The sequence below is a fragment of the Macaca thibetana genome, chromosome 9 (assembly GCF_024542745.1).
Source record: "Macaca thibetana thibetana isolate TM-01 chromosome 9, ASM2454274v1, whole genome shotgun sequence".
NCBI lineage: Eukaryota > Metazoa > Chordata > Mammalia > Primates > Cercopithecidae > Macaca > Macaca thibetana.
The window spans coordinates 87,612,110-87,618,252 of NC_065586.1; the positions used below are offsets into that span (position 1 = coordinate 87,612,110).

The 6,143-nt window shown below is 37.5% G+C and overlaps 1 pseudogene; it reads right to left on the reverse strand.

Annotated features, from left to right (window-relative positions):
• Positions 1–1,958: 1,958 nt before the first annotated feature.
• Positions 1,959–3,201, reverse strand: LOC126962271 (FAS-associated factor 2-like; annotated as a pseudogene).
• Positions 3,202–6,143: the final 2,942 nt, after the last annotated feature.

The window sequence follows — 6,143 nt, forward strand, 5'->3', positions numbered from 1 at the left end:
TATAGTAAAAGAAATAATTAACAGAGTAAACAGGTAACCTACAGAATGGCAAAAAAATGTTTGTAAACTATGCATCTGACAAAGGGCTAATATCTAGAATCTACAAGGAATTCAAACTCAACAAGAAAAAAATAGATAACCCCCTTAAAAATGGACAAAAGACATGAACAGATATTTTTCAAAAGAAGACATACAAGCAGCCAACAAACAGGTAAAAAGGCTCAACATCACTAGTCATCATTGAAATGCAAATTAAAACTACAATGAGATACCATCTTATATCAGTCAGAATAGTTATTAAAAAGTCAAAAAGCAGATATCGGTGAGGATGTGGCAAAAATGGAATGCATATACATTGTGGGTGGGAATGTAAATTGGTACAATCTCTATGGAAAACAGTATGGAGATTTCTCAAATAATTGAAAATAGAACTACCATTCAAACCAGCAATACCACTACTAGATGTCTACCCAAATGAAAAGAAATCATTATATCAAAAAGGTACCTGCACTCATATGTTTACTGTAGCACCATTCACAATAACAAAGTCATGAAATAAGTATAAGTGTTCATCAATAGATGATTGGATAAAGAAAATGTGACATATATGTACCATGGAATACTATGCAACCATAAAAAATAATAAAATCATATATTTTGCATCAACATGGATGGAGCTGGAGGCCATTATTCTAAATAAAATAACTCAGAAACAAAAAGTCAAATATAGCATGTTCTCACGTCTAAGTGGGAGTTAAACTGTAGGTATACATGGACATCACAGAGGGCAATAATAGATAGTGGAGACTCCAAAGGGTGAGAGGGGCCAGGTGCGGTAGCTCACGCCTATGATCCCAGCACTTTGGGAGGCCAAGGGGGTCAGACTGCTTGAGGCCAGGAGTTTGAGACCAGCCTGGCCAACATGGTGAAACCCCACCTCTACTACAAATACAAAAATTAGCTGGGTGTGGTGGCAGGTGCCTGTAATCCCAGCTTCTTGGGAGGCTGAGGCAGAGAATCACTTGAGCCCAGGAGGCAGAGGTTGTAGTGAGCCAAGACCACGCCACTGCACTCCAGCCTGGGCAACAGTGTAAGACTCTGTCTCAAAATAAATAAATTAATTATTTAACTAATTTTTTTAAAGATGAGAGAGTGGCAGAGGGGGTAAAGGCTGAAAAATTACCTATTGGGTACAATGTTCACTATTCGGGTCATGGGTACACTAAAAACCTAAAGTTCACCACTATACAATATACCCATGTTACAAAACTGCACTTATACCCCCTAAATCTATGGAAATAATTTTAGAAAATCATTGCCTATCCCAATTTCATGAATATATTCATCTCTGCCTTCTTCTTGGAACTTTTTTTTTTCAGCCCCCTTGGTCATTGCAAAACAGAAACAAAATTATTCATAAATTGTGGGCAGTTCAAGGAACATCGCTGTGTACTTTCTCTTCCCTCTCCTCTCCAGAGGTGGGAGAAGTCAGAAGATGCTGCAAGTAGCTGGTTGATGGAGGTTTTTCACTTTATCTTCCATAAAACTAAGAATCAATGAGAACTAGTGGGAATGTCCCCTTCCCCAGTTAGGACAATGGATGAGTTGAAGGGGAAGAGTCTCTGTTTACTGGACAGTGCACGTGCAGAGGCCACTGAGAAAAGGTGAGCTCGCTGAGTGGGTATGTTCATTGCTAACCTCGCGTACGCACACACAGGTTGTGATTCTTGCAAACAACATGGCTTCTGATCCTTCCTTTGCATGCAGCAGTCTTTTTAAAAATATATTGTATAATAATAATATGAATTTCTCTCTCTTGGTTTTTTTTTTTTTCTGTTTTGTTTGTGTGTTTTTCTGTTTCATTTAGGGATGGGAGTAGGAGGGGAGAGGAAGAAAAAATGTCATTTGTCTATTAGATCCTAAACATACAGAACTCCTGTATGGCTGAATCCAACTTCCTACAGCATAGGGGAACTGGGCAGCACTTGCCTGGAAAAACTGGCTTCAATCAGAAGCTTTTCAGGGCTTTTCTTCAAGGAGAATAAGAAGTTGTGGATTACTGTTAGAGACTGTGAAAAGTGGAATCATCTCTCTACTTGAGAATCACTGTGTAATTTGAAGATAATCTTGACATTTTCACGGTCGTCGGGGAAGTTTCAGGGGCAGGCATTCCAACTTCCTTTCCTTTTCCTCCTGTAAATTCTGCTACCATCTCGTCTCTGCCAGCTTTTGCTCTTGCACCTCCTCCTCCTTCGGCCGCTTAAGCTCACATTTCTCCCATTTCTTCCTTTCTTTCTCCTGGTCAGCTCTGGGAGAAGCCAGGTAGGCCTCATCCTGCTTTTGTCTCCACACCTGGGTCTGGTTTCTTTCTTCCCTTTCCAGGCATTCTGACACCAGGTAAGTCTGGTTTGTACCCATGATAGATATCAGTTGGTTAATGAGGTCATCCGCTTGAAGGAGGCCTTCTAGCCATCCCACCACAGTCATCCGCTGATCCTTCAGCATCACCATGGCCAGGAATGAATAGGTGTTGTCTCATAAGCCCCGGGAGACCCTATATCCCTCAGGTTTGTTTGTAGAGCATGCCCAGAAGAGCATCCTAGAGAAAGAACTTTAGTGAAATAACTTTGGGTTCACAGAGTGTGTTGCAACAAAACTTATCAGAGACCTGTTGATCATCTCCAAGAAGATAAATCAAAGAGTGAAGCTCCAGCTTGGCATCGTTAGGCTATGTGTTCTGGGCTAGAAGACAGGGTGTGCCCTCCCATATTTCTATTCAAATGCTAGCATAAATGAAACAATGTCCTCAACAGTGTCAGTGATCCGGCTGTGAAGGTGAAGCCATATAAAACAAAGGGCAAGCCTAAATATGTCAAGTATTGTGTAATAGGTAGACTGGAATGGAAGCATTATCAAGTAATAACCCCATCCAAGCAGACCCCTTGGTTGTGGTCTTGAGACAACATAGCTGTAGATCCTGTGGTCAGCTGTATTAACTTGCAGGGGTAGGGATGGAGGCGGGTTGAAAACGCTCCATACACTCTTTTGTTCATCCAAGCTGTCCTGTTCAGCAACCTCTATGTTCCAGTTATGCTGCTCCAAGGTATGGCAACACTGATCCATAGATTCTATGCCAGTTAGATCCTGAAACTGCAGCAGCTTCTCTGTCTGCTCCTGTGTTAGATCCTGCTCCTCAGACATCGCCTCTATGCTCCTGTGGAGTTTTATTATTTAACCTTTTATATCTATATCTAATATATCTACAATTGCTTTTGATGTACAGTGAGAGCACAGTAAAAATTCATTTTCATATGGATATCAAATTGTCCCAGCACCACTTATTGAAGACTTTCATTTCATTACTATACTACAGTTTAATCTTTGTCATTAATCAGATAACATATATTGTGGGTTTGTTTTTGGATTTTCTATTCTGTTACATTGGTCTATTTGTCTCTCCTCAGGCCCATGAGCTTTGTTATTTTAGCAATATAACAAGTCATGATATCTGGTAGTCTAAGTCCCCAGCCTTCTTCAGAATCGTCTTGACTGTTCTCAGTTCTTTGCATTTCTAGATGAATTTTAGGATAAATTTGTAAATTTCCACGGGAGGAACAAAAACAACTTCTGGGACTGTTACTAAAATTGAATTAACCAATAAATTCATTTGGAAAAAATTGATATCTGGGTGGTTTTGTGATGGATTGATTTAGCTAGGCAATACTATATCTCCCAGAAATCTTTTCTCTGATGGTTTTTGGTTAGGGTAGACCATAGAAGGCCTTCCTTGCAAGAGATTTGGAGAGTAGAAGTAAAGCAGCAGCTATAATTTTTATGTTCATATGTCAGAGCATGCATTGTTATAGCTCATACACATTGTAGCTAATCTCTTGGCTCACCTTTGTTGATGTGGAAAAAACAGTCAGGTTGTAATTGCTCCAAATTACTCTGAATCCTCTTTCAACCCCTCCAACTCCTTGGCAAGTGGCACCGGTTTCTCCTGCTGGACACCCACATCACCAAGGCTGGAGGCAATGAGACTTAAGCTGATCCAGGTTCTGCCTCTGTTCTACCCCCTGATATCCTTCTTTCCTTCTCAACTGTCTGTCATACAGATTTCAAGGTCCAGCATTGGACACACAGACAGCCTTATAGAGGCTGTTTTATCAGCTCCTATATTATGCAAGGTTAAATTCCTATAACAAATCATAGATACATATGCATGTGTTTATATTTATGTATATACATATAGTGTGTGTGCACATCTGCATGTATGTGTGTACAGTCATGACTTGCTTAATGATGACGATACATTCTAAGAAATGTGTCGTTAAGCAATTTCATCATTGTAAAAATATCATAGAGTGTACTTACACAAACCTAGATGGTACATCCTACTCCACAGCTAGGTTATATGGTATAGCCTATTGCTCCCAGGCTACAAAGTTGTACAATATGTTACTGTACTGAACACTGCAGGCAATTGGTAACACAATGGTATTTGTGTATCTAAACATATTTAAAGAGCATATGCTTGTTCTATGCTATTACCACTGCTACAGCATCACTAGGCAACATAAAGTTTTCAGCTCCATTATAACATTATGGGACCACCATTGTATATGCAGTCTGTCATTAACCAAAACTTTGTTATGAGATGCATAAGTGTATTTATTTGTTTATCTTATCTTAGTAGTTCTGCCTCTCTGATTGAAACCTGACTGATACAAACATCTTTACAATATTGGGTCTTCCAATTCATGAACATGGTATATCCCTCTACTAATTTGGTCATCTTTAATTTCTCTCAATAATAATTTGTAATTTTTTGGTGTGATCTTGCCCAAGTTTTATTATATTTATTCCTAGTTATTTGATGGTTTTGATGCAATTGTACATTTTATCTTTTTAATTTCCCTTGCAAATGTTCGTTGCTGGTATATAAAATACAAATTACTTTTTTTATTTTGATCATGTATCTTGCAGCCTTGCTTAAAGTCAGTTATTAATTTTAATAGCTCATTAACTCTTTTGATTTTCTACATACACATTCATGTCATCTGAGCTGATGTGAGCTCCCTTCTTCCTTTTCTTGCCTTTTTGGACTGGATATGGCCTCCAATAAAATGTTGAGTAGAAATGGTGATAGAAGAGAAACTTGTCTCATTGCCCATCTCGAAGGGATGTCTTTAAATAGTTTACTCTTCAATATTATATTTTCTTTAGGTTTTTCTGTAAATACTGCTTATCAGATAAAAGAAATTATTTCCATTCTTAGTTTGCAAAGAGTTTTTATCACAACTGTTCTTTGCATTATCAAATGCTTTTTCTGTATCCAATAAGTAAGTCATATGATTTTTCCATTTTTTCTGTTAATGTGATGAGTTACACTGATTAATTTTCAAATGTCAAACCAACCTCAACAAAAGCCAATTTGGTCATGATTATTGTCTTTTTATATATTGATAAATTCAATTTGCTAACATTTTGTTTAGAATTCTTCCATTTCTGGTTTTGAAAGAGATTGGCCTATAATTTTCATTTCTCAAGTGTCATTTTCAAACTTTGGTCCTAAGGTAATGCTGGCATCTTAAAATTAGTTAGAAGCATTTTACCATTTTATACTCTCTGAGGAAGTTGTGTAAGATTAGTGTTACCTCTTCCTTAAATATTTGAAAGAATTCACCCATAAGGTTATCTGGGCCTGAATACTTCTTTATGGGAAGGTTTTAAATTACAGAAGAAACTTATTTAGTAGCTTTGAGTCTATACAATATTGGCAGGTTGTGTTTAATACATCTTTTTATATTTTTCATGCCCACAAAATCTGTAGAAATGTCCCTTTTTCATTTCTGATGTTGGAATTATGTGCTTGCTTGCTCTCATTTGCTCATGCTATCTCCCTCTTTCTCTCTTTTCCTTTGATTTATTTGCTAGAGGCCTGTCAAATTTATTATTATTTTCCAAGATCCCACTTTTGGTTGTGTTGGTTCTCTCCATTGTGCACTTGTTTTCTACTTGATTAATTTCTTTTCTTACATTTATTATTTACTTCCTTCTACTTTTGAGGGTTTATTTTGCTGGATTTTTTCTAGTTTTTTTAGATAAATATTTAGAGTCTTCATTTCCACCTTACTTATTTT